Source organism: Heteronotia binoei, chromosome 14 (assembly GCF_032191835.1).
Source record: "Heteronotia binoei isolate CCM8104 ecotype False Entrance Well chromosome 14, APGP_CSIRO_Hbin_v1, whole genome shotgun sequence".
In the NCBI taxonomy this organism is placed as follows: Eukaryota; Metazoa; Chordata; class Lepidosauria; order Squamata; family Gekkonidae; genus Heteronotia; species Heteronotia binoei.
The window spans coordinates 25,397,934-25,404,936 of record NC_083236.1 but is presented as its reverse complement, the minus strand read 5'-3'; the positions used below and the strand labels follow the sequence as shown (position 1 = coordinate 25,404,936).

The window sequence follows — 7,003 nt, the reverse complement described above, 5'->3', positions numbered from 1 at the left end:
AGTGGAGATAACGACTATTACAGAATATGTCAGGCCCACATTTGTCCAGGGGAAAAAGTGACCCTCCGTACCTCCCCCCACCGAACATATCAGGGCCAGAAACCAGGTGTGAAATGGGAGGGGCATTATTAGCTCAGTGGTAGCGTACCTGTTTCCTTTGCAGACATGGAAGAGCTCCACTGGAACAGACCAAAGGGCCATCTAGTTTTACAGTAGTCAACCAGCTTCAACCCAGAAAAAGCCCTCTTTGTTCTGACCTTCTAATAGCTAGTTAGCTAGTTGCATGCTGACATAGGTGTAGGGTGATTACTTACACTGCTTATAGATGAGCAAACTTTCTGATGTTGTATGGCCCGCCCCCCCCCCCAAAAAAAGAAAAAAGAAAACATGGGGCATGCTGTCTTTAGGAGGGGGTACTGATGTTTGCATTTACTTCTTGAGCTACCATCAGTGAGAGCCAACTTTGAGGTTTAGAGAGGGGTTTGGATGCACAGTGTGAGAACAAGCATAGACAAGTAGCACAGGCCACTTGGCTTCCTATTTGATGGGGAAATCCATCTGTGTCTGCTCGATGTGTCTGTCGGACCTGCTGGCAGCTTCAGCAAAGAAATAAAAGGTGGCATGTGAGATGGATAGTGGAGCTGCCCAGGATTTGCAAGTCACTGAGGTAAACTCCGCAATGCGAGGGCACAGACATGCCCAGCTGGCTTGGCACCAGTATATGTGAAATACTAAGTTGCATCCCAAGTCGAAGGAGCTCTGGAGCAATTTCTGGGAAAAAGACTTAAAATGCATACTGTTGGTCTTTCAAGTCAACGGATGCTCTGTGAGTGCTTGAGCAAGGAATCTTGACACACCTAAATGTGTGCTACTTGGAGCTGTGCTTGCAAAGCTTGAGCCTCTATCAGTCACAGAGAAAGGATCATCCCAGCCAACTCTTGCAGGCCGGATGAAGCCTGCTGATTGCCCAGGCCTGATATAAATGCTAGGAGGGCTGTCTGGTTCGCTGAGTTCTTTTTTTGTTACACTTCAGATCCTAGCATTTCCAGATCAAGGCTCTTGAGTCAATTTCTAGCCAACTACCTTCAAGGATAGAGAAGATACCCTTCCAACCCACATTCAGCTGCTGCAAGCTATGGCCCCAGCCTGGCCCTGAGAAACTCAGCCCACACGGGTCCTGATTGACTCAGGCCTTTTGTGGAAGCATGGAAGATTTTCAACTCCTTTGACAGACACAGACATACAGCGGTGTACGGGGGTGTAAGCTACTGGAGTGGCCTAAGCACTGTTCTGGCCCACAGACAGTTTGCACGCAAAGGTAACGTGTTCTACGACATCACCAGTATGACTGAAGGAGAGAACTTTCTCAGAACATTGGTGCTGAGTGGTAACCTGAGCAAGGCTCAAATGAGTCCAAAGCAATCCGGCAGGGGATTAGTTTACACCATGGGGCAAGGTCTGTAACTGATACAGAACAAAACAGTATTTTTGGCTTCTCCCAGCTCAGCCTCCAAGCAGCAGATCTCCTGCCTCCAGCAGCACTGGTCCAATTGAATAGGTTGGCCAGGACGCCTCTCAGCACCTCTCTTGGCACATGACAGTGAGGCTGGTGCTGCTATTGTCAGCAGACAGTACATTTTTCCATCGCCTTCCTTTGGTGTAATCTGCCTGCCTTTCATTCTCCTGTCAAACTCTCTGCTGATCTCTTAGTTTTCTCAGATTACAAACAAAAGGTTGTCCAGCAGAATGGAAAGAAAGAGAACCTTCACAGGCTCCATTTGGTGAAGTCCTCAATATTTACATATAGATAGTGAGAGCAGGGAACCCTTTTCAAATGCTGGGCATTTTAATGAATTATGGTTCCCAAAGACTGCTTTCCCCGTAATTACGGAGAAGGGTCTCTAACCCTGTTTTCCACCCCCTTCGGAGGTTTGGTTCCCTCCACCCCACCACTATTGCACTCACTTAAGCATCCAACCAGGATCTCCTCACATTTCTTGTACCGTATTATATTTAATCCTGGACCAGTTATTGACTCTTCCACCAATTGAGGTCTGTTGTATTTTCAGGACTGCAGAGTTCAGTCCATTCCTTCCCACCTGGATGATCGGGCGCTTTTGCTTTTAAGCTAGGTTTCTTCTAGAAGAAAATTTTAAATGTTGATTGTTGCAAGTCTTAGAAGAGCCGTGGGAATCTGTGTTGCTTCATTTATTAGTTGTGAATTCTTCGTTGAGCATTTAGAAATTATCTAGAAAATGGTGCCTGAAATGGATTATAACTTTGGATTCTGCTTCCTCTGCAGAATTGGAGATCATAATCTCATAGATCTGTGGTTCACCTTGTTTAAAATGGAGGTGATTATGATTGCTTTTTAAATGTACAAAGTTCTATCAATTGCTATATAAGGATTAAGACAGATCCAGATTGGCTTTCATCCTAATCAGGGTTGCCAAGGGTCTGAAGGAAAAAAAATGCTCTGTCTCTTTAATAGAGGTCTAATAGGATGTTATTTACCTTTGTGTCATGAAAAACTTTTAGCTGCCTATTTCTACATATTAAGCCTCAGCTCAAAAGAAAGGTGTATCCTTCCTAAGACCTATCAAAAGGGAAGGGAGCAACATCTGGATTGCCCCTATCAGCTTGGCCAAGGCCAACCACTGGGCTCCTTCCTCCCAGATGTCATCGCTGGCCATGTTATCAGAATCTGCCTGAACTTGCTTGTTCTCCTCCATCTTCCCTTCTGTATCATGTCCGTTAGTTTAGGGTAGCCAACTGGCTTGGAGAAAAGTGTCTTTCAGTGGCAGCTGAACATATACAGTTTCCATATGTTGGATCATTTAATCTTTTAATTTTTTTAAAAAATCATGCTTTGCAGTATGATGCAATGCACCCCATGTCTGAAATGTTGAGCCTTCTTGGCTCTCTTTATAATTACTTTGTTGCCTGAACTTCTTTTGTTTCTGTTTTTATATGCCTAGACTTCTGCCTACTGTGGCAACTGTAGACTCTGACACACAGAAGCTTATACTTCAATAAATGTGTTAGTCTTTCAGGTGCCACAAGACACTTTTGTTCTTTGGCTGTGGAAGACTGACATAACTACCCCTCTGGAATGTGTTTGTTTGTTTGTCTGTTGCACTTACATCCTGCCCTATTCCATGGTCCTTTCTGTTTTACCACTCTTTTTGCATGTGCTGAACATCCAAGTGGCTTTATGTCCACCTGGGATGATGTCTGAATTCATGATGATATCACACATTGCCATCTGGGTTCTTCTTTCCTCTTTCCTTGCAAAGGGTTTTCTTGTTTCTTGACCCATTCTTTATCATAGCCTATTATTACAGAGCTTATGCGAGCTGTTGACAAGCTGCAATAACTCCTGAGGCGCTGTTAATTAGCAGGCTTCTAATCTTACACTGCTTGGTGCTTTTACTATATTTGAATGAACGGATTTTGTTTTCTTTTCTTCAGCGTGTTACAATCAAGTTAGTTTTGCCGTTCGTTGGTTCCACTAGTGTTTATATTGAAGAAACTATGAAACAGCCAAACTAGTTCAGATCTTGCTTTTATCATAAACTCATTAGCGGGTAATGATATTAAGAATAATGTTACAGGGTTATTCTAAGAATTGCAAGCACAATAATGTGTAGGTGGCATGGGACCAGTGAGGACACTTGAAATTTACCCTACGTACCTATGTATGTGCTATCAAGTCACAACCAACTTTTGACAACCCTAACAAAGGGCTTTCAAGGCAAGTGACAAGCAGAGGTAGTTTGCCATGGCTTTCCTCTGCAGAGGCTTCCTTGGTAGTCTCCTGTCCAAGTATTGACCCTGCTTAGCTTCCAAGCTCTGATGAGACTGGCGATAGCATTCTGCATCGTGCAGATTACCTTGCTGTTCTGCAAATTATATCTCTCTGCACTCTCTGTCCCTAAGATGCCCTAGTAGCATGGATAAAATTAGTCAAATATCTGATTTAGTCCATCATGGGAATAGGAAATAAATGGAAGTGAGAACAAGCAGAAATATACTGATTGAGAAGATCCGTTGCATGTTGGAAATGTTCAGGTGGCTGAGACTTTCAAGGGGATGGAGCGCTGAATGGACTCACTGGGTAGAAGGTGTAGCTTTCCCTGTGAACACATTAAACTGCTTTAAACTGAGTTAGACCATTAGTCTATCAGATTGGTACTGACTACTTTCATTGCCAGTGGCTTTTCAAAGTCTCATGTAGAGATCTTTCATTTCATCTACTGTCTGATTCTTTTAACTGGAGGTGGTGGGGATTGTTCTGTACACAAAGCATATGCTTTACTGCCAAGCTTTGGTCCCTCCCCAAATCCATAACTTGGGGAGGCCTTCTTGATCTGCTGCTGGCCTTGGAGGGCTAGGAAGCCTTTAACTATATGAATTTAGGAAGCTGCCTTATACTATGCCATATTATTCTTTCATCCACCTCCGCACTCTGACTTGGAGGAAATTCTTTCCCAAAACTTCTATCATAAGAACATAAGTGCTCTGCTGGTTCAGATAAGTGATCCATATAATTCAGCACCCCGTTTCTTTGTGCAGCAGCCAACTTGTTGCCTGGAGGGCCAACACAGATACTCTTTAATTGAACATGCAGTGGATTGAATCTGGGGCTTTCTGTATGCAAAATATGTGCTACACCACTGAGCCACAGCATGTCTCCTAAACCAGCTTGTGTTGGTTCACTGGTTGTGTCCAGTGTTCCCTCTAAGCTGCAGAGTCTTGTGAGCAAAAATTCTACTTTGTGAGCTACTGCATAAATTGTTTATTATGCTATTAAAGTTGTGAGCTGTTACATAAATTATTGTGGTCTGTGGCCATCCTTCCTGAGTTAAGACAAAAAATGTGTGATCTGGAGGCTAAAAATCTGTGAGCTAGTTAACACTAACTCAGCTTAGAGGAAACACTGGTTGTGTCCCATCTTGATTAGAGGTGTCTGGCCATGGCTACTTAGGTTTGAGATACCAAGGCTAGACTGCTGTAATGTGCTCCGTGTGGGACTACCCTTGAAAAGTGGTCTGAAACTGCAGCCAGTCCAGAATACAGTGGCCAGATTATTATGGCTGCTTTCTCTCATAATCACTGGCTATCCTTCAGTTTCCAGAAGAGCTTGTTTGTTTCTTCAAGTAGTTTTGGAACATAGCATCTCAAGGATTGCCTTCTCCCATAACTGATCTGTGATGGGTAGGCCTTCTTTGTAGCCACTCCATGTCTGTGCAGTGCCTTCTCAAAGGACAGTTGCTTGGAATCATACTTACTGGCTTTCCCCCCCATAGCTATAGTTGGTCTTATTTATTTTGTACATTTATTTAACATTTTTGTCACTGAACTATGGAACTGCTATTTGGATAGTTCAATTGAGTTTGCTGGAGTCTGTTAGTTTTCAAATTGTTTTAAATTGATTAGCTGTTTACTCTAGATCAGGGGTGTCGAACTCATTTGTTATGAGGGTTGGATCTGACATAAATGAGACCTTGTTGGGCTGGGCCATGTTGGGCCAGGCCGGGTACGTACCTATTTAAGATTAGGTGGCAGAGATATAAACTTTATAAAGGACACAGACAAACACAATTAAAATATTTTTTTTTAAAAAAACTTTAAATAAAACATACTTAAAACATTTGCACTCTTTGGTCTTAAAGGTGCTTTCTTTGTATCTCTACCATGGGATCCAGGAAACTGAACAAAGGAAGCTCTGGCTCCAGGGGAACAGGAGGGGGAGAAGCCTCAGCCAGCAGAAGGAAGAGAGGCTTGGTTCAGTAGCTCCTGTGCAATTCAGAGAGCCTGGCAAAGCAAGCTCTCCCTCCCCACTTCCTCCCCAATGGAGGAGCCTCAGCCAATGGAGAAAATAGAGACTTTGCTCTGTAGCTCCTGTGCGATTGAGCAAGTCTGGCAAAGCAAGCTGTGATGCAGAAGGAAGCAAGAGGGAGGGAGAAGGAAGCAGCCAGTTGCTCAGGGGCCTGATAGGAGCCCTCTGATGGCCTGATTTGACCCCTGGGCTGCATATTTGACACCCCTGCCCAAGATGATAGATATGTATTGCTTCTGAGCTGTGTTGTAATCTACTTTGGGGACCTGAGAGAGAAGATGAAAAGATAGGCTGTTCAACCCTATTTTAAACATATAAATTAAATGAAGTCCTTTGGATAACCTTTTGCGAGTCATTTGATGAAGATAAGGGTAATATCTAAAGAGAAGTTACAGCAGATTTTGCACCTGTGCACTGAGCAGATCTTCCTGCAGGCAGTTTACAACATGTCCAGGGTCAGCATCCTGCCAAATCAAACCATGGGTCAGCTGTTAGTCTTGCCCCCTCCTCCCATGCTTCAGATGTACTCTTTGCCTTTTAAAAATATTTTTGAAATGCAGCAGGTATGTTTCTTTAACGATACACACTTCCTTCACCTATAGAAAGGAAACATTCTAAAATCTTGCAAACCTACTTAGAGGCTACTTGAAGATTGACTTTAATTTAGAGAATATTCGTTGCTTTAAAAAAAAGAATAATAAAGTGAATAATAAGATCACGCATTGGCACCCAGTTGCCATGCATGATGCAGACGTTAGAGAAAAAGACAGTGAATAATAAGGATCATGTGCAGCACCCAGAAACCACACATGATTTAGCCAAAAGGTGGATCATGTGTAGCCACCAGATACTACACTTGATCTTAGCCAAAAGGCCAAGAAGTGATTAGGTTACTGGAAGAGATGGGTATATTGGTAGTGTCATAGCAGCAAGCTCATTGGCAATGTCCAAAGATAATACATACTGCAAACTTGTAATATAACCAATTATAAAGAATTTGACTGTGGAGAGGAAGAGGTATACGTGTCTTTAGTACAGTGAGGGCAGCTCTTTTTGGTTGATATAGGAATTCATGCTAAACAGGGAGGGACGGTGGCTCAGTGGTAGAGCATCTGCTTGGTAAGCAGAAGGTACCAGGTTCAATCCCTGGCATCTCCAAAA

The 7,003-nt window shown here is 43.2% G+C and overlaps 1 pseudogene; it reads right to left on the bottom strand.

The window, feature by feature from the left end:
- Positions 1 to 6,604: 6,604 nt before the first annotated feature.
- On the bottom strand, positions 6,605 to 6,728 carry LOC132582819 (U2 spliceosomal RNA; annotated as a pseudogene).
- Positions 6,729 to 7,003: the final 275 nt, after the last annotated feature.